The sequence below is a fragment of the Mytilus californianus genome, unplaced genomic scaffold (genome assembly GCF_021869535.1).
Source record: "Mytilus californianus isolate M0D057914Y unplaced genomic scaffold, xbMytCali1.0.p SCAF_5, whole genome shotgun sequence".
NCBI lineage: Eukaryota > Metazoa > Mollusca > Bivalvia > Mytilida > Mytilidae > Mytilus > Mytilus californianus.
The window spans coordinates 74,927,926-74,955,588 of record NW_026262701.1 but is presented as its reverse complement, the minus strand read 5'-3'; positions in this window follow the sequence as shown (position 1 = coordinate 74,955,588).

The window sequence follows — 27,663 nt, the reverse complement described above, 5'->3', positions numbered from 1 at the left end:
ATCGACAGGCAGAAATATCTATCTTACGTGGAAGAGATACTATACAAAATGCATCCGATTTATATTATTTTGCCATTTTGCATATGACACAAACCAAATTGGTTTGCAAAAGAAGACTATTCAGATATGTTGAGACCTTCCCGAAGGATAAAAACCTATCTTACAAACCTGTATCAAACATCAGATTAGTACACCTAGTTATTGTTCGGATTTACCATAATTAAATTGTACTCAGGGATCTGTCATGTTTCTCATGTGACAAATATGTCAGTCATATTTATGAAGAATGTGAAATCAAACACAGGAAGTTTAAATGATGAATGAAATCCCGTGACAATTAATTGATTAATTGATTATTGGTTGCTTAACGTCCAGTGGCAAGTATTTCATGTATTTTCAGGACGAGAACATATTAACAATAAATATTAAAGGTAGGTTCTGCAATAGAGGCCGTCCGGGACGAAGGTCGGGGAAATTTGGACGGCCACGGGAAAATGAGGATATATTGGACAGAAATTTAGCCTTGCAACAGGCCACCTACTGACCCCTCAAAGAGTTGTTGCAAGGGTTCTTAACGTGCAAAGAGCGCGGGACTCTCTTTACATGTCTCTATTCTGACCGGACGTGGCTGTGGACTTGTATATCTCGCACAGCCAAACGGACGCCCCTCTTTGGAGAGGCTTTTACTGCCGGTCGGAGGAAGACCAATGGTAACCATATTTCCATTCCCCAGTCACAATTGGGGGGACTCGTAAATAAAAGCGAAAACACAAAAAATCGAGAGGGAAGAATTATCTCTTCAGAACAAGTCATTGCCTTTTACAAAGATAACCCGGGAAATAATTACTTCTTAATGCAAGTTATGAATTGTCCCCACGTTCTTGATGTCGGTACAATAGATTCGTGGGACTCCATATAGCCATTTGTGGAAAATATTATCAGTGGATTGTATTATGATAATAAGACATCATCACCACTATCATATTAATTATCGATTAATTAACTTGTCAATGAGTATATTTGACTAAATACGAGTAAAACTGCCAAATCGATAATTTCGTCCTATAAGGCCAATACGGGAATCTACAAGGCCAATACGAATTGTTCCGTATTGGCCCGGGTTTAGCAATGGGTCTTCAACACAGTGAGAAAATCCTTCACCCGGAGGCGGGCTTCAGCTGGCCACTAAACAAAAATGTGTACTAGTGAAAATGGACGTCACACTAAACTCCGAAACATATAAACGAACTAAAATAAAAAAAACATACAAGACTAACAAAGGCCAGAGGCTCCTGACTTGGGACAGGCTCAAAAATGCGGCGGGGTTAAACATGTTTTGTGAGATCTCAACCCTCCCCCTATACCTCTAGCCAATGTAGAATAAACAAACACACAACAATACACGCAATAAAACTCAGTTAAAAAGAAGTCCGAGTCCGATGTCAGAATAGGTATCAGAAAAAACTAAGCAAAATGACAATGATACATAAATTAACAAAGGACTACTAGCAGTTTATACTGACATGCCAGCTCCAGACCTCAGTTAAACTGATTGAAAAATTATGTCTTCATCATATGAAAATCAAGCACAATCTCTCCCGTTAGGGGTTTAGTATCATACCATCATAAAATATATGAGAAGAACATAACCCGTATCATGCCAACAACTAGAGAGAATAAATGTGTTTATTTCCGACGCGAAGACCCTATGAGTGAATCAATATTAATTCCAAAATATGCCATCTTCAATGACCTGACAACAGTATCGTAACTATATCCCTTCTGAATAAGTCTGTTTAAAGGTTTGGTTAGCTTTTGAGGTGAATGACGACATTTTTGTGCTTTGTATAGAATATTACCATGATAAAAGATTGAATGTGAAATACCTGAACGTATAAGATGTCTGCATGTTGATTTTTATTTACGAATGATGTCCTTGTACTGATGATAAAAGTTAATAAATGTTTTGACCAGTTTGTGATATCGAAAACCCTGGTGTAATAATTTTTCAGTAATACAGAGATTTCTTTCGTTAAAATCAAATACGTTGTTACATACACGAGCGAATTGAACAAGTTAAGATATATAAACACCATAAGATGGTGACAACGGAACGTCACCATCTAAAAATGGATAATTAACAATAGGAAATGATAAATCATCTCTGGTATCGTAAATTTTGGTATTAAGCTTCCCATTAAAGATATAGATATCAAGATCCAGGAAAGGGCAGTGTTCATTGTTAGTATTAGCTTTATTTAAAGTCAGTTAAGCAGGATAAATCTCTTTAGTGTACATGGTGAAGTCGTCATTATTGAGAGCCAATATATCATCCAAATATCTAAAAGTGTTATTAAATTTTTGTATCAGATGATGTTTCGATGGATCTTTGCTGATTTTAGTCATAAATTGTAACTCATAACAATACAGAAACAGATCCGCAATAAGTGGTGCACAGTTAGTCCCCATTGGAATTCCGATAACTTGACGATATGGAAAATCTCCATAGCGAACAAAAATGTTATCTAGTAAAAAATCAAGTGCAGCTATCGTACATGTATCAAAGCAGGTCCAATTGACATAGTTCTTTTGTTTGTTGTTACTAAAAAATGACCAACAAGAGTTTGAACATATATATTCGCATTCTGACTTTTTAAATGCCCATTTAATTAGGTGTGTGAATTTTTTCTTAATGAGAATACGAGGTAAAGTGGTATATAGGGCAGAAAAATCAAAACTTTGAACAGATTCGAAATCACTAATATAAGCAAGCAATTTATCAAGTACTTTCAACGAATTTTTGACACTCCAAAAGTTATTAATTCCACTATTTTCAAAGGCCTTATTTGAACAATTTATTATCAGGTTTTTGATTGTACCAAGTGTACTAGTAAGTAGAATAGACAGTTCAGTAGTGGAACAATGGCTTGAAGACGAAATAAATCTATATTTGTAAGGTGTTTTGTGCAGCTTCGGAAGCCAGTACATAGTTGGAACTTTCAATGTATTTGGTTCTGCTTGTAATGAGGTAGCTAAAAGTTTATGTTTGTTACAGATGTCATTTCCCGAAAATGGAGTCAGTTAAAATGTTGGTGAATTAGTGATTTCCTTTTGCAGAACCTCAATGTAAAATTTACGTCAAACAATAATGATATTATTGGCAGCCTTATCAGCCGGGACTAAAACAAATTCCATGGCGAGTTCTTTTAGCTTATGTTTGATACGAGAAATAAGGCTATTATCAGGGTCTTTGCTGATTTTATTTATTTACTGTTGATTATTCAATAACATTGTTACAATTTTATTGTTTTTTTTGTTTGAAATTCTCATTTTTCATTGATACATATTGAAATCACTACTATCAAAGTCCTAAATGTCTGATTCTGACACTATTTTGAATCTCCATATTGGCCCGGCTAGCGTTCATATTTGGCTGGTTAACTAATAAAGGTGCCATTGCTTGATAATTTTCATATTGGTTTAGTTATAGGTCTTTGGACAGTCATGTTAGCCGTCGGCTTCGCCTCAGGCCAATATGGCTACCCTTGGACCTATAACTAAGCCAATAATTTATTTGAAAATTGTTACGCACTAATACCATATTATCGAAAAAAAATAATCAATCGTGATAGTTTATATATGTTCCGAAATTGACGCTACAAGAAATATTCAATTTCATGAGGAAATTCACCCCAGCATTTAACAGTGTATTAATGAATTAAAAGAGTCACATATGTAAGCGTTATTTTGTATTTCAGTTTTTTCATATTACAGTGTTAGCATTGTTCGTATAAATTAAAATAACGTTATCCTCTTCACGCAATATTAACGTTTTACCTGTAACGCCAAGTGACACCAGTATTGTACGTAACGTCTTTACCTTTCCTTATCTTGTTGAAGCACTCGTTAGTATCTAACACAATCTTGGTCTCCACATTAGTTTTACTTACAATATTAGATAGGATGTCTTGGCAACTGACGTCTACAAAATTAGATAGGGTGTCTTGGCAATTGGCGTCTATACAATAAAATATGATTTCGTAGATAGACTGTCTTGGCAACTGACATCTACACATAAGTGTTGCTTACAACATTAGACAAAGTGTCTTGACAACTGATATCTTCATAATTAAATAGGGTCTATTGGTAGGTGATGTCTACACAATTAAAAAGGGTGTCTTGGCATTTGACGTCTTCACAATTAGACAGGGTGTCTTGTCAACTGACGTCTACAACATTAGATAAGATGTATTGACAACTGACGTCTACACCATGATATAGCGTGTCCTGGCAAATAACGTCTACACATAAGTCACAATTAAATATGGTGTTTTGGTAATGACGTCTACAACATAAGATAAGGAGTTATGGCCACTGATGTCTTCATAATCAAATAGGGTGTCTTGGTAACTGACATCAACACCATAAGATAGGGTGTCTTGACAACTGACATCTTCACAATTAAATAAATTGTCTTGGTTAGTGACGTCTTCACGACAAAATACGGTGTATTTGCAACTGACATCTTCAACACTAGATATATTGTCATGGCAACTGACGTCTACAACATTAGATAAGGTGTCTTTACAACCCACGTCTATAACATTATATAGGGGTATCTTGAAAACGGACGTCTACAAGATTATATAGGCTATCTCGACAACTAACGTCACCACAATTAAATAGGATGTCTTTGCAACTGGTGTCTTCCCAATTCATTACTGTGTATTGGTAACTGACGTCTAAAACATTAGATAGGGAGTCTTGCTAACGGACATCTTCACAATCAAATAGAGTATCTTGACAACTGTCTGACGTCTACAGCATTATATAGGATGTCTTGACAACATACGTCTACAACACCAGATAGGAAGTCTTGACAACTGACGTCTTAAAAACTACATTATTGTACCTATATCATATCAATTTTGAGATGAAGACTAATTTTTACACAAAACATGTCGTTGCGGTAGGTCAACAGCTGTTTTAGATTAACCATTTCTGGTTTCTGTAAAGTATAAGTGCAAGATATAATGAAAAGAATACCATATATTTAAACTTACAGATCATAACCTCCATAATATGGCTTTTGAGTCTGTGGGTTGCTGTTTCATGTACCTTGATTCTCCAACCCGGCAGTAAAATGAAGCTGTGCAGGATGTATAATTACACTGCCATGTTCAGATTGGTGATGTTAATTTCGATACATCGTGTAGGGAGATTGTAATGCTTTCTCACTAAGTAACTTTTTGCACGTTAAAAAGCCCTTTAATAAAATTTTTGTGAGTTGTCCATAGATCATGTAGATGGTCTGATTCAAAGCAGCAACATTTCGGCCCTTATCAAAAGTTCGCTCTTTTCTGACAGCTAACTAAATTGCCCTCCCCTCATCCCAATCAGCCCATTTTACAATACCTACTTATTTGAGTTATAATTGTTTAGTATCTCTTGTCTTCAATATACATATCATCAATATACTTATAAAAAAATCAACTAATCAATTATTTTTTGCTTATATACAGTAAGTAATCAAGTTAAATAGAGTGAAGAACATTTATATGCATAAAAAAAAACCAACAAAACAAACACATTATTTTTAAATTCTATATAAGAAATGACATATATAAGCTTGATCAATAATTAAGTCTTCAAAAGTATCATGATTGATTTATTAGATGTAGTTTGCTTTGAACTTGTTTTCAGTACTCTTAGATGAGGACTGTAATTGGAGTATCTTTTACTACTGACGAATGAAGATAAAAAATATCACACCAAATAACGCTAACATTGATTTTTTGGAAATGACGACACAGTTTGAAAAGAAATTGGGAGCTGACTTCAAAGACAGTTACAATGTAAAAAGACAATATAACACGACAGTGTTTGTTTCATAAATAGTTAAGCATGGTCTATAATGAACATTTAAATGTACATGTATGCACATATAAAATGGCGATGCACATTTTCTTTGAAGTTTCTAGGATTTGAATGGTTTTAAACATTATCAAAAAAGGTGATTACACACAAAAGATGACACAGTTTTAAAGTTTTGAAAAATAAGGAAAATTCTTCGAAGTATTCCGTTATAATATATGCGTAACTGTGATTACACGTGTCTAATACTTTAGTGAAGTTTCAAGGATCTTTGCCGAAAACTGTAAAACAAATTGATTGCGCTAAACTAATTCATTTTTTTGGAAAACCTTTCCTTTCCTCGTGCAAATGTATTACAACTTGTGCAAGACATCAACATTTGTAGCGTTTCTGTAAATTTGCACGGAGTGAAACTATGAGAAATAATATTTACACAAAATAGGAACTATAAACATGCAGTCTTTCGCCGAAATCAGGCATTACCGTATTATAATCTAAAAATAAGAAGATGTGGTAAGATTGCCAATGAGACAACTCTCCACAAGAGACCAAATGACATAGAAATTAACAACTGCAGATCACCATACGGCCTTCAACAAAGAGCTAAACCAATACCGCATAGTAAGCTATAAAAGGCCCCGAAATGACAAATGTAAAACAATTCAAATGAGAAGACTAACAGCCTGATTTATGTACAAAATAATGAACGAAAAACAAATATATATAGCAACAAACGAAAACTAATTAATTACAGGCTCCTAACTTGGGACAGTTACATACAGAATGTGGCGGGGTTAAACTAGTTTGAAGGCGCAAACCCTCCCCCTAACCTTGGACAGCGATGTAACAGTACAACACAAAAACAAGCTATACAAATCAGTTGAAAAGGGCCTAACTCATCAGATCGATACAAAGCAGAATACATTTAACATACAGATCTGAGAGGTATCGCAGTTACTGACCGCTAGCTATAAGCCCGTTTAACACTTTGTGAAGTTGTCTTCTACCAGAGACATATAATACATTATATAATTATTTTATATGTCACCGCTTCTACAGCGAAGAAAGAAACAGGCCATTCAATTATTAAATTTACATTCAAAATCAAAAGATTTTCTTCTTGGCCCGAAAGATGTCTACATCACGTCGCTTACGGCAAAATATACTAGCCTTATAGGATGTATCAAATTATGGTAGAATAACAATGATCAAAACAAGATCAAGGGACCAAGGAGCATTAATCAATCGTTTAGCACCTATCATGGATAATTTTTTCATGGAACCATTGGGAAAGATAGCAAAAAAAGACCAATTCGCCAATTGGTCCGAATATGTTCCCCAAAATAACTGCAGAGGAACGGGTTACCTCTTTGTTCTACTTTTACAGATTCAAAATTTAGATTTGTTCATCATTTTAGTCATCAAATGATATTTTGTGATTTTGGTTTGTCTTGGTTTTCAAACGTCTTATGATATTTACCTTATTTAGTTTTTCAAACGTTCGACGTTTGATACGGTGCTTTTTGTCCGACATTTGCTTTTTGTCCGGTTTTGCTTTTTCTCCGATAATTTTGCTTTTTGTCCGAAAATTTTGCTTTTTGTCCGTTGCTTTCGGTCCGTTTTGCTTTTTGTCCGATAATTTTGCTTTTTGTCAGACACTTTTGCTTTTTGTCCGTTGCTTTCGGTCCGTTTTGCTTTTTGTCCGATACATTTGCTATTAGTCCGACACTTTTGCTTTTTGTCCGTTGCTTTCGGTCCGTTTGCTTTTTTTCTTCGATGATTTGCTTTATGTCCGATTTAGAAATGTGTATAGGTGATATAGTGTTAGAACCATTGGCAAAAGACAAGATCAAGGATTCGCGGAATTTTTAATTTAACACAATGAAAGTGTTGATCATAAGAGAAATAGGTTACAACTCGTGAGAATTGGATATCGATTCATATCAACACTCGTTATTTAATCCAAATATAAATAATAAACTCGCCAGAGGCTCGTTTATTATTATATTGAAATCAAATAACTCGACTTGATATGAAGCGATATCCAATTTTCACTTGTTATGAAACCTATAAGTATAACATATTTCTATACTGACGATAAAAAAAATCAACAAAACATATTGAACACTGTTTGGAAAAGTCAACATTTGTAAAGTAACTTGCTAAATTATGTTAGTAACTTTGAAAAATGCCTTTATTATGTTTTTCACTGAAAACGTACCATTGAGGTGTATTATCCGGAATTTGCCGAGTATCGTCGGAATGCCATGCGATAACGTTACGGAAAGGCATGCCATAATAGCAGTAAGCAGTTGATAAATTTTTCAAATGCATTTTTCAAAGTTTCCAGCATAATTCAGAAAGTGACTTTACAAATGTTGACTTTTCCAAACAGTGTTCATTATGTTTTGTTGAATTTTATTTTATTGTAAATAATATAGAATACTACATAGCAAAATCCGTATCTCATGCTGTATCACCACGAGAAACCAATATCAGTCCCGAGGGCCGAAGGTCCCGAGGGCTGATATTGGTCGAGTGGTGATACAGCATGCGATACGGATTTTACCAAGTACTGATCTGTTTATCATATATTTCAACAAAATCAGATTCATGATATATAAGACAACCATTTGATTCTGAGGTGGGGGCCTGGCAGATTTTAGAAATAAATATTCTGGTCCCCATTTACGTGAAAATAAATAATCTTGTCTTATCACACATGAAAATATATATTCTGGTCCCAAATACATTTTTGTAATCATTTACAAAGGTATCCAATATTAACAGAAAATCATGGAAGAAGTATTGTCAGTGGTTGTTTTGAGGCATACGCAGATGCTACGCTCGCTAGAAATGTTATCATTTTGGATAATAACATTCCTCTATTCTTGGACCCACCCTCGATTGTAATGGTATTATATTTTCATAATTATAGAAAATAAAAAATATATTCGAGACTTCATTTTGAGTGTCAATTTGTTTGACGTTGTATGATTGCGTATCCTATAAAAAGGTGATCTGTATCACAAAAGATAAATTACTTTAGGGGTGAAAAGTTGATGCTAAGGGGTGGCGAAGAGGGGCAGATTTTGAGTCAATTCTGGGTTGAGCAGAAAATAAATATTCTGGCCCTAGTCTGAGTGAACATAAATAATCTGGCCGCCTTTGTGTTGGAAATAAATATTCTGACCTCATAAAATTTGCCACCCACCCTCAAAACTAGATGGTCGTCCCCTAACAGACTGCTGCTTAGCCCTCTAGCCAACGCTTATTTAATGTAATTACATTGTGTATCATGCCAGGAAATACGGCAACTGGACGGCATATGTCCAACTTTGACGTCATTAGATATATGACGTCACGCCCTGATGATATAGAAGCCTAAGAAAAAGATTAAGCTATGCTATAATCTTTGGTCTTTTATTTGAAAGGGATGCGGTAATGAATAAGTGATTGCATAAATTAAATATATGGACACATGTGTCCCTCCCGAAGCATGATGAGGGTCAACATCATTGTCGTCTTCAGAAATGTCAAGCGGATAACAACTGAGGAGTTCCGAAAACAATCTCGAGATGTTCCAAAAGGGGTGCGATACGTGGTATGCGATACGGGTTTAGCTATGCGATACGGGGTATGCGATACAGGGTAGATGATACAGACTGGAGAAAAGAACCTTTATTAGATATACAAAATTTCTGTTTTTATTATTAAATATATGATACCAAAATATATTATACTGTTGTTTTTCTCCTCTGTTGATGCATATGATAGAAAGATTTCATATCAGATGTATTACATTTGGCGTCCGACATCCGTAAACTTTCCACTTTTTGAACTACTACTTGAGAACCACTTAAAAGGATCAATATATTAAACTGTTAGTTTTCTCCATTGTTGATGCATATGATAAAAGGTCATAACATGTCATTTTTCATATCAGGTGTATTATCAGCCCGCGGTCAATATCAGCCCTCGAGCCTTCGGCTCTTGTGCTGATATTGAACATTGGGCTGATAATACATCTGATATGAAAAATGCCATGTAATAATCTGATATTATCAAAGGTTTGTTTTGAGGCAACTATCTTACATCTGTATGTATGTTTTGTAAATAGAGTTTGAAATCGTTATTTTCGTTTAATTAATATCCAAAATTGCATTGAATAATGCCGTTTATAAGTTATTGTCCTTTAGTTGAGGCAGCAAACCAGTTGTTCAGCCTAGTAGTTTTTCCCTTTTGCTAGGGTTTCTTTTTTATATGAATTTTAACATGTTTTATATTTCAAAGTTGCTATTGAAAGTGTTTAATATGATGTCTAAAAATAGTAATTTTGTACGAATTTTATTTTATAGAGATTTTTGTAGAGGTTATCAGATTTTGTAAACCCCTTATTATAAAAGGATAAGAGGGGAAAACTCAAAATTTTACTACTCTGTAGATTACACCTACCGGTATGCAAAAAGGAATCGAAACTTATACTTGTAAAAACTTAGAATCTTGTGCAAGGTAAAACATGTAAGCTCACCAAATAAATGTTTTTTTATGCAGCTTTACGCGAAGGATAATACCGTTAGGTTTCAGCGAATAAATTTGTAACTAAAACATTAATCTGGTCATTAAAATAAGATCAAATTGGTTCTCCTTGTTAAAGAGGGCAGTCGTGAAAATCCTGATTACTTGTACAATTTATTCAAAATTCTATAACATTTAAAACAATGAGTGAGACTTGTATGTCAAGTACACATATTAATGTCATATAATTTTCACTTTTCTTTTCTTACCAATTTGACTTTACGTTTTGACTTTTAATGTAATAAATTTCTGAAAGTGGTACACGAGACACTTTTCTAAATGTATTTACTGTGTTTTTATACATCAGGAAGATATATTTTTCTTTTAAATTTTTCAGAATTTTCAATTTCTTATCATGTTTCGTATTTCAATTATTACATGCAAATACCGTATAGCGGAGAGTTTTACTTCTTAATTTACTAAAAAAAAATATGAAGACATCACAACTGTCCCGCAAAGCAAATGGATTGAATTTAAAGATGTTGAACATTTGCGTATGAGATGACTATCCAGTAAAGGCAAATGATAAAAAATTGTGATCATTACACACAGATTATCGCTCGGCTTTTAACAGTGAGCAAACCCCGTACCGCATAAAAAGTTTGTTTCAGCCCTAGAATGACAAATATTAAACGATAATGGCATTTTCTAAATTTGCAACAATGATATCGTTAGTTTGTGCATGCAAATCTTCAGTTACAATACTTGTATCTCCATATTTTCAAAGTTCCTTTTTTTAAGGGCCATAACTAAGGCAAGCATCCCTTAACTGAAACGAATTTCAAATACCATCAGTAACTTAAATAACTCAATCAATTAATTCAGGCCTTGATGAAAAAGATGGAAAAATGATATTTCAAAACAATTATCTATTTTGAGTCCTTTAAATTTGGCAAAAACGCTTAATCTGAACGAAATTTAACGATGCTCTGCATCTTCTAATGATAAATCCATATTAAGCTAATAGATAGACAGGGACAGGGACAAATGAGAAAACTAAGGTTATAAGCAGAAACTTTTAAATTGGCGTCATTTTCGTCATTTTTGACCGATAAATAATTATATCTGAAAAACTGACCATACCTCTCAAACTAATCAATATAAAAAATAGGTCTAGGTCAAATAAACACTACAAGTCAGACATTTGTACCACTTGGAATCTTTTCTTTTTTTCAGGTTTATGCATAAATCATGCCGTTGATTTTCTCGTTTTAAATAGTCCATGAGGTGTAGACTTTTGCTCCGCGTTGAAGGCCGTATGGTGTCATGTAGTTGCTAGCAAAATCGACATTTCGACAAAAACGAACCATGGTAGAGAGTTGTCTCATTGGCATTCTTAACAATTATTCTTAGTTTGATATTTTAACTATATCAATTGAATCGAGCGTCACTGATGAGTCTTTTGTATGGAAAACGCGAGTTTGGAGAATACAGCTATAAGTCTGTATGGTATCTTTTACAAACGTTTTTATTATCTGGGAAACAGACTTAAAACCGAATCTTAAAATTGACCAATAAACTATGAATCTGAGCTCAAGGTCGGATTGGCACTTCTTGTCAGATATTTCAATTAAATCTCGCCTATGTCTTATAGAAACCAACCTTAATGAGAATTAATCGAAGAATGACGGTCAGTTTACATTGCCGATCCGACATCTGCATATTACAGTCATCCAATACAACCAACATTGTCCACCCAGCGTATTTAGTATCCGATACGCACCTCCAAACTTATTATGAAAAAAAATAATAAACCATAAAAAAATGAAGTAAATTTCAGACGAACCATTCGCGACTAGCATGTACCACCATTTCACATGAAAAATAAGCAGTTACTAATGAAATATGAAAATGAGGTCAAGGTTAGATGTACCCCGTTCAATATTCGAGAAGAAATAACAAGCATTGCATACGCTAATTGTAGGTGACCCATTGCTTAAAAAGAATCAGACAAAAAACCGAACCATAAAAAGATACTATTGACCAATGAAACACGGTCCGTTGAAACCTATAGCATGTACGCTCTACTATTAGCCTGTCTGCCTATACACGAACAAAACCACGAAAATGAAATCAAGCATAATGGAAAATTATGTCATTCAAACATAAGGCATAAGTATATACAAAATTTGAATCATTCGGATCTTCTCTCAATATAATTTAAAAATAAACTGTTGACTGACATACTAGTATAACATTCAGAAAAAGACAAGCTGATGGACAGCATCATTGCTTATTAATTCAGTCGCTGGAACATGATCTAGTGGGCAAGGCCCGAAAATGGTCTACAAACTGAGATGTACAGACAGTAATGTAACTTTATAGAAAATATCCTTGTTTGTTGTAAGTAGTTCCTATCAATCTCACTTAAGCAGAACACTTACCATCGAAAATTGCAAATTAATTCAAAGTCACCGTTTTATGCCGAACTAGGGGGCAGAGCGTCGTCAAACTGATATGTACTGATAGTAATATAACTTTATAGAAAATACTGAAACTTAACATTAAAAACTGCTTATCAACTAAAAGTGGCCAGACCATGACCCAGGAGACAAGGCTTCAAAATAGCCGTCAAACTGATATGTACAGATAGTAATGCAACTTTATATTAAATAACAGTGATTTATCACAAGTAGATCATATTAAACTATTTCAAGCAGAAAACCTAACAATTGTCGTCGAAAAGATAGTGACGCCGTATTTATGTGAGGAACTAAATTTTACTTTATTTTGGTTAAAACGGACAATCTATAATTTACGAATATTTTACAGTAAAGCGACTTTAAATGAAAGTTGTAAAGAATTGATTAAATTCATTGGTAAATACAATTCATTAAGTTTGTTAATTTATAAAGGTCACTTTAGATTAATTGTCGTCGTCGGATAGGCAATCCCTGAGTCTAGCTTTCAGCTTCTTTCTTCGCATGCGAGACAAAAACCATATCGAAAGATAGTGACGGCGTATTTGCATCCCCATGTTTCGCATTCTGTGGCTTTCTTCTCAGGCGATTTTTTTTTCAAATATAAAGATAATTATATTAATAATGCTCAATATAACGATCGTCTAAATATTTACGAATATTTCAGTATTTTTAACCAAAGCGTACGGCTAATTAAAGCATGCTTGGCTTTACCAGCAGTAAATTCAGAACATATATTGATCCGACTAGTTACAAACCAGATACTCCATATACCACTTAATTACAGAGAGGAATGAGGTTTGTATTTATTTCAAATATGTCATTGAGATTCGAAGTTCAAATGGAACCTACAAAAATATGCACATTTTAAAATGGACATAACGCAGAATCATCGGACAAACAGCAAATCGGACAAAAAGCCACGAACAAAAAGCAAAAGTGTAGGACAAAAAGCAAAAGTGTCGGACAAAAAGCAAAACGGACCGACAGCACCGGACAAAAAGCAAAAGTGTCGGACTAAAAGCAAAATAATCGGACAAAAAGCAAAACGTACCGAAAGCAACGGACAAAATTTTGTTTTTAAAACCGGCATATTTATATGAACTGTGGAATCCCTGGTGCAAATAGTTCTTAGTTTGTCTGTTCGTTCTCTTGCTTAATACCACTGGTTTCAGTTGATAATTTAAGTATCTCTTGCTTGATTGTAATAAAACTTGGAGACTCTGGCTTTTTTATGAAACCTAGACTCACTCAGACACCTGACTTACACTGATTTTTCAGTTAACAAGACAATCCATCATCTGCAATAAATATCCCACCCCAGGGATCTCCACCATTAGTATTCCAATTTTGATGAAACTTTGCAAGAAGGTATTTTTTTTTTTTTTTTGGTGTTTTGTACATAAATCAGGCTGTTTTGACATGTATGAATTGCCTTACATTTGTCATTTGGTTTTATAGCTTGCTAAACGGTATGGAGTTGGCTCATTGTTGAAGGCCATATGGGGACATATAGTTCTTAACTTCTATTTCTATTGGTCTCTGGTGGCAAGTTTTCTCAGTGGCAATCATGTCCCGTATATCCCATCTTTTTATATATATTTGAAATTTTATACACAATGCTGACAAATATAACACACAGGACAACTTCTATGTTTGTTGTACAATGGAATTATTAGAGGATCCATTTATATCTAAGTTTGACATAGACAAATTCTTCTTTCATTTCCTAGTACTTGTTTATGTATAAAACTTAATAAATGAGATAGTTGAACCCGATACACCCGCCATTTAATCCTTTTTTATATCTGTCAATTTATCACTTTTATGCTTTTGAAATTACATAACATAAAAAAAGTCAGGTTAAATAGTGTGTTATTAGATTTGTATTAAGTAGAAAATGTGTCTATAAGACACAAGATGTCCTGCCATTAAATGTAGGTCACAGTAATCAAATTGTTGATGAATTGAGTGGTACCATAAAAGAATACTGTAGTGGTGATATATCACAATAGGTTTCTGTGAAATGAACCTAAACACAAGACTTAACCAAAGACACAAAAGCAATAAATGTAGGTCATAGTGACTCAAGTAATGTATTGTACTACTAGTATACAAGATGTCTGTGGAGAAAAAATATCATTGATATATTACCATTAGTTTCTGAGAAATGGAGCTAAATGCAAAACTTAACTGGAAAGGGATGTACATACTTATGGACTGACAAGGGTATATTAGTATCTATATAATCCATCCACATTTGTGGCAGGGCATAATAAAATCCAATCTTGGCAACTTTTTCAAATAAATATAAAAAAACAACATGCAGTATTGTGACAAAAGTATTCATTTATGATCATATTTCAGTTCCGATAAATTACTTATTCAGATTCAATAAATTCAAAAAAAAAAAAATTAACTAATTTAAAAGTGTTGAAAAGCATGGTTTGATTAGTAGCAGGCCAACTTTACAGGTTTATTCTATTCATATAACCTTATGACTTTCTTTTCACAGTGTGCCAATTTTTTAAAATCCTGTTCTGTATAATCAGTTTATGCAAATACCTGTTTTTTTGGGGATTGGAAATCAAAGTTTTCTCCGTGAAACAGTGTACAACCAAAAAATGTACATAAAATGTTTAAAGAGTTCATATTTGTTTTGTATTTTTTATCAATTTCTTTAAAAATTCCCACCAGATAACCTAGTAGAAGCATGCACAGTACAATCAGGAATTAGTGAGAAACACATTTGGGGGGAAACAAGTATGTTACAACAGGAATCAGAGCAAACGACTCATACTCAAACAAGCATTCTGCAAGTATTGCATGGCAATACATAGTCCCATACCGGTTAAAAATTCATTGTATTGCCTATTGGAACAAAATTCTTATTTGATCTATAACTTGTCATGGAGTAAACTGTATAACAAATATCAAGTCAATATATCCAAGCTTGACGAAAAAAAGTGTTGAAAACTGATTATTTAAGTGAATTTTCTAAGTCAAAGGACCATAACTCTGCACAAAATCATCAAACCGGGACAAAATTCAAACTTGACATGTTACTTGTCATGATAAAATTATGTTCCAATTTTCAAATCAATATCTTCAAGCATGACGAAAAAAAATGCAGAAAACTGATTATTTGAGCGAAATTTTCGAAGTCAAAGGACCATAACTCTTGCATAAAAACACCAGACCGGAACATAATTCAAACTTGATCAGTAACTTGTCATGATAAAACAATACACCAAATATCAAATCAATATCTTCAAGCATGAAGAAAAAAAGTGGAAAACTGATTTGCCGAACTGACGGATGGACAGACAGACGGACAGAGTGCAAACCTAAAGTCCCCTTCGACTTCGTCGATAGGGGACTAATAATCTAAACTAACAACAGAGTAAATGAAAATTCTGTTTGCAAAAGAAAGAAACTCCTGCCTTTTTTTCCGAAAAATCAAATGCTCATTAGACATTAGTATTAATTTACTTATGGTGTCTGATGTAGACAACATTCTGTATGTATGTGCCTGTCCCAAGTCAGGAGCCTGTAATTCAGTGGTTGTCGTTTAAATTTGTTGATGTGTCACATATTTGTTTTTAGTTCATTTTTGGTACATAAATTAGGCCGTTAGTTTTCTCGTTTGAATTGTTTTACATTTGTCATTTCGGGGCCTTTTATAGCTGACTATGTGGTATGGGCTTTGCTCATTGTTGAAGGTCGTACGGTGACCTATTGTTGTTAATTTCTGTGTCATTTGGTCTCTTGTGGAGAGTTGTCTCATTGGCAATCATACAACATCTTCTTTTTTATATATAAGACAACTGCCAAGCCGCAAATAAATGGTGATTTAGTCAACACACCAGGAGTCGATTTAAAAAAAAACTCACAACTAACATTGATCTTATATGAATTGTTTATGACTTACATTGTACTATCGATCTTAGTTGTAAGTTTAATGTGAAAACAACTCCTGGACCCTAAGTGGTCTGTAAATAATGTGTCATAACATTTATCACAAGTACATTGTATAATGAGCATCCCTCATTTTAGTGTGGGTATTGCTGTGTGTTTGCTTATTCCACATTGGGTAGAGGTATAGTGGAGGTTTAACATCTGACAAAACATGTTTAGGCTCGCTGAAATATTGTTTGCGCCTCACCCTGTCCCAAGTCGGGAAATTCTGGTCTTTTTTGGTCTTGTATGTATTTTATTTTTTAGTTCATTTATATGTTTTGCCGTTAAGTTTGACGTCAATTTTCCGTGGACAATACATTATTGTTTAGGGGCTAGCTGGATCCAGCCTCCGGGGGCTGGATTTTCTTGCTGTGTTGAATACCCATCATCATGATCATAGATTCATACCCATGGTGGCTTTAATCATTTTCTGCTATTTGGTCGTCGGATTGTTGTCCTGACATATTTCCCCGTTTCCATTCTCAGTTTTATATAATTTATAATACACATTAATTTTTGTCCCTGTTTTTTGTTTTTTTCCCCCATTTCCGTTAAAAAAAAACAAACTTTCAAATGATTTTATTGTCGTGAATCACTCTTGTGCTGGGATCATTCGCAGACGATGTAAATTATATGGGGAAGAATCTTCAATAAATGAAGGATCGCTAGAAACTTAAAGAAGAATTTATTTACTTACATTTATTCATTGTTTGTTTACAAAATATTACATACATTTAACGCATATTTCCGGGTCCTTTTTCTATTGTAAAACAAGTGTGACACTGCTTCATAAGCTACTAAAATGAAGATCGTGTTCTAATATTTTCGATCTGCGTTTTAGTATTCATGAAAAGCAGCCAACGTGTTCGATTATTGTGATTTATCTTGTGTTTATCATCTCTCGCCGGCAAGAACATGCCATTACCACAAAACGGAAGTGCATTTGCAACAATGAAAATAGCGATAATAAATTTTATAAAATTCTCAAATTACAGTTTTCAATTACAACATTCTTTTGTTATATATTTTTATAAAATAGATTATTTATAATAATTAAAATTAATTATCATTGACAATTACGACAATAGGTATGACTTGCGATATCGATGCGCAACATATGGCAAAATCAAAGGTACTTTATTTAAATCATTTGCACCACGTGACTTGGTCCCTTTTGATCAAATTACTTCCCTTAGCTTAAGATTGAAAATATAGTTTTTTTCATAGATTTGCGGATAATCCAGTCCTTTTCCGTCATGTATCTAAAACTAATGTATCTTTAAAAACTTCCTTTGGCGGATATTTACAAAAATGCTGTGTAATTCTAAGGGAAAATGCTTGAAATTTGACTTTTTACGAAATGGGAAGGTTGAAATCATCATGTTTTTAAAAGAATTTGGCCGAAAACTTAAGAAAGCAGGTAAGTTAAAAGTTATTTAACTTTAAAATTCAACCTACAAGGTGTTTCCCTATATGCGAACAAATCATGAACAATATCTTCTTGCATGTGTATTTCTGTTTTGAATCTTGCTATTTTACGATTTTACGTCATTTTATTTGATCTTATTTAGCTATTATACAATGGTTACGCTTCCGATTTTTAAACTAAAAAGGCCGAAAGATTTCAGAGTAGACAATGTCCATTTGTACACGGACAGAAGCCTAAAAACATGAACAATTCACCTATATGCGAACAAATTATTCATTCGACATAGGTATTTGCATATTGGCATTTTTATTAAAAGGGCTTATATAATCCTATTGTAATGGCTGCCGTCATGATAAGGCAAAATGGCCGCTATGCAAATTAGCAAATTACCCCAAATTTTGCCATATGACTTCCTGCGCAGTTGGCGCGAAAATTTGAACCCGCGAGCCCCCTTAAAGAGCATTACCACCCCCTTAGATCGGTACTTTGTATCTTTTGTCTGTTTGCTAGTTTTCTGTGCTTTGTAACCATAATGACAAATATAAGTACCGTTCCTACACTTTAATCTCCCTTTAATTTGAATTTTCTAAATATAGTTTTAAACTTTTTTTTAACTTTGTCTCTGTGATCGCTGTGAAATAATCAGGCAATGCATGTTAGTCGATGCCGTCTCCGGTTTATATAAAAAAACATGCAAGGAACTGTAAATTATTCGAAAAAGATGTGTATACGATCATACAGACCATTTGATTATACAAATGCAGCAACTTATATAGTAATCTCTGCTTTCTGAAAGTATCCAGTTATAAATAAAACCCACATTACTGGATATATAATTTTTTTCAGTATGCCAACTATTCATCAGGTGATCAACCTGCAGCCAAAATTGCATTAGTCCCGTCTGAAAACATGTATCCCGGACTGAGGGTGGAGATTTGGTAACCCATATGAAGATAATCAATAAAAGTTTCCGCGACCCGAACAAATTTGCTTAGGGTGAAATTTCTTTTTCTTAAGTTTCGAATGTTTATAGATTAACAAATAACGTCTACATGCATCACCGCTTTTTATAATCAAATGGTGATACTGATATTACTATTTACGTCACAGACCATTTTCGTGTACTCTTCCTATAATATTATATACGTCATAGACCATTTTTGTGTACTCTTCTGATAATACTATTTACGTCATAGACCATTTTCATGTACTCTTCTGACAATACTATTTACGTCATAGACCATTTACGTGTACTCTTCTGATAACACTATTTACGTCATAGACCATTTGCGTGTTTTCTTCTAATAATACTATTTACGTTATAGACCATTTTCGTGTACACTTCTTATAAAACTATTTACGTCATAGACCATTTATAGGTACTCTTCTTATAATACTATTTACGTCATATATAATTTCATGTACTCTCCGTATAAAATTATTTACGTCACAAACGATTTTCGTGTACTCTTCTTATAATACTATTTACGTTATAGACCATGAACGTGTACTTTTCTTATAGTCATATTTACTTCATAGACAATTGAAGTGTACCCTTCTTATAATAATATTTAGGTCAAAGACCATTTACGTGTACTCTTCTTCTAATACTATTTACGTCATAGAACATATACGTGTACTCTTCTTATAATACTATTCACGTCATGAATCATTTTTGTGTACTCTTCTTATAATACTATTAACGTCATAGACCATTTATATGTACACTTCTTATAATTCTATTTACGTCATGAACCAGTTTTTCTGTACTCTTCTTATAATACTGTTTACGTCGTAGACCATTTATTTCTACTCAACTTATAATACTTTACGTCATAGACCATTTATATGCTCTCTTCTTATAATTCAATTTACGTCATAAACCATTTTCGTGATTTCTTCTTATACTGCTATTTACACCATAGACCATTTTCGTGTTCTCTTCTAATAATACTATTTTACGTCATAGACCATTTTCGTGTTCTCTTCTTATAATGGTATTGACGTCATAGACCATTTTTGTGTACTCTTCTTATAATACTATTTATGTCATAGACCACTTTTGTGTGCTCTTCTAATAATACTATTTACGTCATAGACCATTTACGTGTCCTCTTTTAATAATACTATTTACGTCATAGACCATTTAATTGTCCTCTTTTTATTAGACTGTTTACGTCATAAATCATTCTCGTGTACTTTTCTAATAAAACTATTTATGTCATACACCATTTACGTGTCCTCTTCTAATAATACTATTTACGTCATAACCATTTTCGTGTACTCTTCTGATGATACTATTTACGTCATAGACCATTTACGTTTACTCTTCTTATAATACTATTAACGTCATAGACCATTTTCGTGTACTCTTCTATTAATACTATTTACGTCATAGACCTTTTATGTTTGAATAATACTATTTACGTCATAGACCATTTACGTGTACTCCTCTAATAATACCATATATGACATATATGTCGTAGACCATTTTCGTGTACTTTTCTAGGACCATAAGTGTCCATGCAAGGTCAATTTCGATACAAACGAATCAACGATAAAGAACTGAAAAAAAATCCTTTGCAAAACGTACTATTCCTCTGACTTATACAGGTCTCATTTTGATTTTCACAAATAGCTTTACTTTTCGTTTGTTAAAAGCATTAAGGGATACCATGTGTTGAGAACTTATACTGCATCTCCTCTTTATCCAAAGATATAGTTTCAGACCATGGATTTTTATGTCGTATAAATTCCCATTTCAAGTATCTAAATGTTATTAAGAAGTTGTTATCCATCTGTACAAGAAGTTGTAAAGTGTCTTTGTTTGAACTTTTGAAAATATGTAATGATGAATATCAAATGTCTGGTACCTGTACAAAGTTCGAAGTCAAGAGATAATTCAAAAGTTTTGATGATTAATGCATGAAGGGGTCTTTGAAATCACCTTATGCTTCATTTGTTGGAAGACGATCGACTATGTTAACGGAAAGGAACTGTTTTTATACGACCGCAAAAAAATTTTGCGGTCGTATATTGGTATGACGTTGGAGTCGTCGTCGTCGTCGTCGTCGTCGTCGTTGTCGTCGTCGTCGTCGTCCGAAGAGACAATGGTTTTCGCACTCTAACTTTAGTTTAAGTGAATGGATCTCTTTGAAATTTTACCATAAGGTTAAATACCACAAAAGGAAGGTTGGGATTGATTTTGTGGGTTATGGTACTAACAGTTAAGGAATTAGGGGCCAAAAAGGGGCCAAAAATAAGCATTTTCTAGTTTCCAGACAATAACTGTGGAACGGTGTATGGATCTCTCTGAAATTATATTACAAGTTTCCATACCACAAAGGGATGGTTAGGATTTGCTTTGGGGGGTTATGGCTCAAACCGTTTAGGAATTAGGGGCAAAAAAGGGGGAAAAACAAGGTTGTCCTGGTTAATGGACAAATACTGTAGTACAAAACATAATTTAAAGCAGTATAAGGGAGATAAATCAAATACATCATTGAAATTACCTCCCTTACACTGCTTTGAAATTATGTATAAAGTAATGGTTAATGAACAATTAAGATAATTTAAAACAGTGTAAGGGAGGTAATCCAAATACAACGTTTTGGTTACTTCCCTAACACTGCTTTTAAATTATGTTTAAAGAAATGCATATTTATAAAGGAAGACCAGTAAAAATATCTGCAAATGTTGCATCTTTTTTTTTTACAAAAAAATCCATATGAAAGATTTGACACTATATTTTAAATTCTATTATAAAATAGATTAAGTTAGCACTATGGTAAATTTAAATGGGTAATTATGGTTGCAAACTCCATTGGAAAATTTGAATTGAGATTATGACCATATCTTGAGGGAAAGAATTTTTTGGGAGAAAAAAAAAGGGGGGGGGGGGGGGGGGGGGGAGGGGGTAAAAAGAAATTGTGGGGGGTCAATTTTTTCTCATTTTTGATTTCAGAAATTAAAAAGAATTATTCTTCAAATATTATTTTTTTTCAAATTTCAAATATTGAAAAATTTCAAGAAGTAATCTTTAATTGCACAGTATGGCGCATTAGATTTGTAAAATCTTTGACCACATTTATTTATTTGTTATGTCAAATCTAACCGTGTATTTAGATTTTTAATTTTGGGTCCAGTTTTCAAATTGGTCTACATTAAGGTCCAAAGGGTCCAAAATTAAACTTTGTGTGATTTTAACAAAAATTGAATATATGGGGTTCTTTCATATGCTGAATCTGAACATGTATTTAGATTTTTGATTTTTGGCCCAGTTTTCAAGTTGGTCCAAATTGGGGTCCAAAATTAAACTTTGTTTGATTTCAACAAAAATTGAATATATAGGGTTCTTTGATATGTTGAATCTAACCATGTATTTAGATTTTTTATTTGTGGACCCCGCTATCAAATTGGTTCATATTGAGGTCAAAAGGGTCCAAAATTAAACTTCGTTTGATTTCATCAAAAATTGAATTATTGGGGTTCTTTGATATGCCAAATTTAACCGTATATTTAGATTTTTAATTTTGGGTCCTGTTTTTTAAATTGGTCTACATTAAGGTCCAAAGGGTCCAAAATTAAACTTAGTTTGATTTTAACAAAAATTGAATTCTTGGGGTTCTTTGATATGCCAAATTTAACCGTATATTTAGATTTTTAATTTTGGGTCCTGTTTTTTAAATTGGTCTACATTAAGGTCCAAAGGGTCCAAAACTAAACTTAGTTTGATTTTAACAAAAATTGAATTCTTGGGGTTCTTTGATATGCTGAATCTAAACATGTGTTTAGATTTTTGATTATGGGCCCAGTTTTCAAGTTGGTCCAAGTTGGGGTCCAAAATTAAACTGTTTGATTTCAACAAAAATTGAATGTATGGGGTTCTTTGATATGCTGAATCTAACCATGTATTTAGATTTTTTATTTGTGGGCACCGCTATCAAATTGGTTCATATTGAGGTCAAAAGGGTCCAAAATTAAACTTTGTTTGATTTCATCAAAAATTGAATTAATGGGGTTCGGTTCTTTGATACGCCAAATCTAACCGTGTTTTTAGATTTTTAATTTTGGGTCCCGTTTTTTTAAATTGGTCTACATTAAGGTCCAAAGGGTCCAAAACTTAGTTTGATTTTAACAAAAATTGAATTCTTGGGGTTCTTTGATATGCTGAATCTAAACATGTGTTTAGATTTTTGAATATGGGCCCAGTCCAAGTTGGGGTCAAAATTAAACTTCGTTTGATTTAAAAAAAAAATTGAATATATGGGGTTCTTTGATATGCTGAATCTAACCATGTATTTTGATTTTGGACATTGGACCATAATAGGTAAATTAAAAAAAAATCAAGTTCTTAGACCACATTCTTGCTGTGTCAGAAACCTATGCTGTTTCAACTATTTAATCACAATCCAAATTCAGAGCTGTATCAAGCTGGAATGTTGTGTCCATACTTGCCCCAACTGTTCAGGGTTCGACCTCTGCGGTCGTATCAAGCTGCGCCCAGCGAAGCATTTTATTTTTCTTAAAACTGTTACACCACTGTCCCAGTTTAGGGGAGGGTTGGCGCCTTCAAACTAGTTTAACTCCAAATTCTGTATGTGCCTGTCCCAAGTAAGGAGCCTGTATTTCAGTGGTTTTAGTTTGTTGCTGTTAATTATATTTGTTTTCGTTCATTATCTTGTACATAAATCAGGCCGTTAGTTTTCTCGTTTGAATTGTTAATTTTTACATTTGTCATTTCGAGGCTTTTTATAGCCGACTATGCAGTATGGGTTTTGCTCATTGTTGAAGGCCATATGGTGACCTATAGCTGTTAAGTTAATTTCTATGTCATTTGGTTTCTGGTGGAGAGTTGTCTCATTGGTAATCATACCACATCTTCTAATTTATATATGTACATCGGATTCCCCAAAAATGTCTTAAATGTGAAAACCTCAAGTTTTAAGTAACAAATGTACAATGTGTCACAATTTTGTTTAAATAGCGCTGTTGGAGATATCCGATCGACCCAACCACGCCCAATGGATTTTGAATAATTTGCGAGCGAATACTCATTTTGTTTTAGTGCGCACTAAATTGTTTTGTGTCATCGTTTTGTGAAATAATGTGTAAAGCATTTCTTTTATTCTAAATTAACGAGAAAAACATTTTTGTTTTATTGAGTAGCACCTGTTTGTGCAGCCATGATCAAAGATATATGAGGTCTAGTGTTGTACAGACGTTTGCTAACGGATACTTGAGATATAACCAAACACTATTCTGTTTTTGTTGTGATGGGTTCTTAAAATTTTGTTACGTCGGATATGGTTTATCTTTATGTCGTACCCTTGTGATGTGGCATAGCCCAGAAACATAAATCTCATCGGAAGTAAAGAGAAAGCTCATCCAGTGAGAAGTTCGACGGGAAATGAAATCGGGTAAAGTCAATCCTCACGTCACGTTTGCGTAATTTTTAGATGTTTATATGTTGACTTTTATATTCGTTTGGTTGTTTATTTCGTTGAGTTTATGTTTCATTATCGTATACTCCATACATCCTTTTTCTGATATTTATTACGGAGTTCGTCCCTTCTACTGATTGATTGATTGTTGGTAGCTCAAAGTCCAGTGACAAATATTTCATGCATGTTAAGGACGAAAACAAATTAACAATACATACAATATGTTTGTCCTGTAATGGAGGCCGTCCGGGATAAAGGTCTGAAAATTTCGACTGGCACTGGAAAATGAGGGTATATTGGATAGGCACAGAAATGTTGCCTTGCAACAGGCCAGTTATGGATCCCCCCAAAGAGTTCTTGCAAGGGTTTTTAACATGCAAAGCGTATAGCATGGCACTCTTGTTGCACGAGGCATCGGATTTAAGGTTCCCATCCGGACCGGACGTGGCTTCGTACTTGTTCATCTAACAACCAAGCGGACACCCACTTTGGCCAGGGTTGCTGTGGATGTATAATGCTATTTATTATAATCTAACTTAGTTCTTCATACAAGTAAAGTGTATGTTTTATATAATCAAAAACAATCGTTCTGTGTCAGCTATCCGGATGATATCGATTTCAGTCACAGTTGTACAGCATTTATCAAACGCCAACAGAAAAACGTCTGTTTTAAGTATATACTAAAGTGTATATGGTATGACTCTCGGGATAATGTTGATGTTTCGGCTTGATACGAGTTTGATATTGGAAAATCACCGTATGGGAGCGACACCGGATATTGGTTCAAGCTTAACACATGCTTAAGCGTAGAAAGGTTGTAAAATGCTAGCATCAATACATAAGTTGCCGTAACTGTGTCTTTGTGATTTACATAACTTTTAAATACAATTTATAAAAATTATGCTCTTGTGTTTTTATAGTTGGTCATAATTGAATAATAGGAAGAAATATCCAATCTTTAGAAACCTTAAACCGGCTACTTTTATTGATCTGAAGTAATCGGTGCCTTTTTCCCTCGCACTAGATGGTAGTTATTTATCTCCATATTTAATTTACGCTGATTTATAACAATCCTAAATGATTTTGAAAACAGGTCCAATCCCAACATACAATGTTTCAGTACACAAATCTTTAGACACGTGCAATAATTGAAAATGCATTTATATTAAACAATTGCTATATTCATTTTTTGTATCTTGTTCTTGAGTAAGTTTTCGTTATCCGATTTTCGAAAGGATTTCATTTTACCTATTTGTGTTTATTATTTGACGGAGATTATCTTCTTCTGTCTACACATTTTACTCTCTCTCAGACTACCTTGACCTAACTATATTGATTTACGAAATGAAAAATTATCGTAGTAGCTTCGCCTTCGCGGATTTACATATGCACTTAAAAAACCTGTAATGTCCGTATGTCAAATGACTAAATTTTGCAATTCTGCCCCCACTTCTTATTTGACGGAGATTATCTTCTGCTGCCTACACATTTTACTCTCCCTCAGACCACCTTGACCTAACTATATTGATTTAAGAAATGAAAAATTTTCGTAGTAGCTTCGCCTTCGCGGATTTACACATGCACTTAAAAAACCTGTAACGTCCGTATGTCAAATAACTAATTTTAGCACTTCTGCCCCCACTTCTTATTTAACGGAGATTATCTTCTTCTGCTTACACATTTTACTCTCCCTCAGACCACCTTGACCTAACTATATTGATTTACGAAATGAAAAGTTATCGTTGTAACTTCGCCTTCGCAGACTTACATATGCACTTCAAAAAACCTACAATGTCCGTATGTCAAATAACTAACTTTAACACTTCTATCCCCTTTATTCTAAACAAAAATTCACACAGATAGTTATCGGTGTAATGCCCGAAAATTAAAAGCATGTTAAGACTTGATTAAAAAAATACAAAGTTCTGTTATGTCTACTGTCAATGGCAAAATTTACTTTTCCAAGCAACGTTCCACGAACAACTACAAGTTTATAGCTATATAAAAAAATAAGATGTGGTATGATGCCAATAAGACAGTTTTCCATCAGAGACCAACATGACGTAATAGCAACTGGAGGTCACCCTACAGTCTTCAACAATCAGCAAATCCTTAACTGTACAGCAAGCTATAACATGCTTATATGATAAGCTAAACAAAGCTAAGATGTGGGATTCATTCGATAGAGAAACTATGTGTACAAATGCACTAATGAATCTGTACCGCTTCAATAGACAATAAGTATATCAACATCTAAATAAACATAATCATGAATTTGAATTTCATTAAACCTAATGCTGTCGACTATGATATTGAAAACAGCTTTTTAAGTACTTGCGACTGTATCAATTTGAGGTAAAGATACATTAACAATGTCAATGACCGAGAATTTATAAATATTTTAAAGAAGGGGCACATATATTGACCCTTCTTAAATTAATTGGAAGGAATGTCGCACAGTCGCTAGAGACGTCTTTTCCCGTTACTGTAAATCTTTGTAGAGAAGAGAGAAAGCTGATTAAAAATCTCTGACATCTTTCTGAAGACTCTTTTAAAACAGGATGAATCTTGTTGATTATTGTTAACATTTTAAATCAAGACCTAGGAACAAGTAAAGTACTATAGAGCTCTAGGAAAGCTTGTTGTGTTCGACCTGCCAACAAAACAGCAAATAATTGTCATTGATTGACGCAAGTACTAATACTACGGTGAAACACTCCAAACTGATCTCACAAAATCGAGTACATTATTGTCAATATTATTGCATACATACATTATATACTGAGGAACAGGTCGATGATGAACCCCTACACTTCAACAACGACTATACTAAAAGCTGCTACTAAACACCAAAAAGATCCAACCATGTAAAATAAGGAGCTGTCGTATGCTTGCCAATGAGACAACTATCCATTAAATTCAAAAGAAGTGGATGTAAGTAACAAAAAACATACCGTAT